Source organism: Cynoglossus semilaevis, chromosome 3, assembly GCF_000523025.1.
Source record: "Cynoglossus semilaevis isolate Cse_v1.0 chromosome 3, Cse_v1.0, whole genome shotgun sequence".
Taxonomy (NCBI): Eukaryota; Metazoa; Chordata; class Actinopteri; order Pleuronectiformes; family Cynoglossidae; genus Cynoglossus; species Cynoglossus semilaevis.
In genome coordinates this window covers 7,982,232-7,982,687 of record NC_024309.1, presented here as the reverse complement: position 1 = coordinate 7,982,687, position 456 = coordinate 7,982,232, and the positions used below count along the sequence as shown (strand labels likewise).

The following is a 456-nucleotide window of genomic DNA, read 5'->3' as shown; positions in this document are numbered from 1 at the left end:
TCAAATCTTAGGACCCAATGTGGCCCGTGACTGAAAAACTTAGCCCGCGCCTGAGCTAACTCCAGATACCCAAGGTGCAGCGTTGCAGATATCTCGACGTAGCACCAAATATTTGCACACAACTGAAGTTCACTCTTGGCTGCACTCAGAGATGAATGATAATGAGGCCTTAACTTCCACTGGACGTGTTTAAACCGGGTTGCATTTCAATCTTCACGTAGAGCCGGGCTCGCAGGTGAAAGGTAAGGAAGGCGGACGGAGTGAAAAACCTGCAGGCATCCGCTGTGGGAGACGACTGCTGAGGGTGAGGAGAGGTCAGGAATCCCAAGTTGAGGCAGAATGTGAGGAATGTTGCCTGCAGACCTCAACAGTGGAACCTAGTGACCACAGAGAGACGCCATCTAAGGATTTGTAGGGTAATGGCTCAGGGTCAAAGTAACAGTGACTTCAGTAAAA

The 456-nt window shown here is 50.0% G+C and overlaps 1 protein-coding gene across 2 annotated transcripts in view; it reads left to right on the top strand.

Moving 5' to 3' along the window:
• mkxa (mohawk homeobox a) overlaps positions 1-456 on the top strand; it is a 1,121,182-nt gene that overhangs the window by 42,365 nt on the left and 1,078,361 nt on the right. The window lies entirely within an intron of this gene.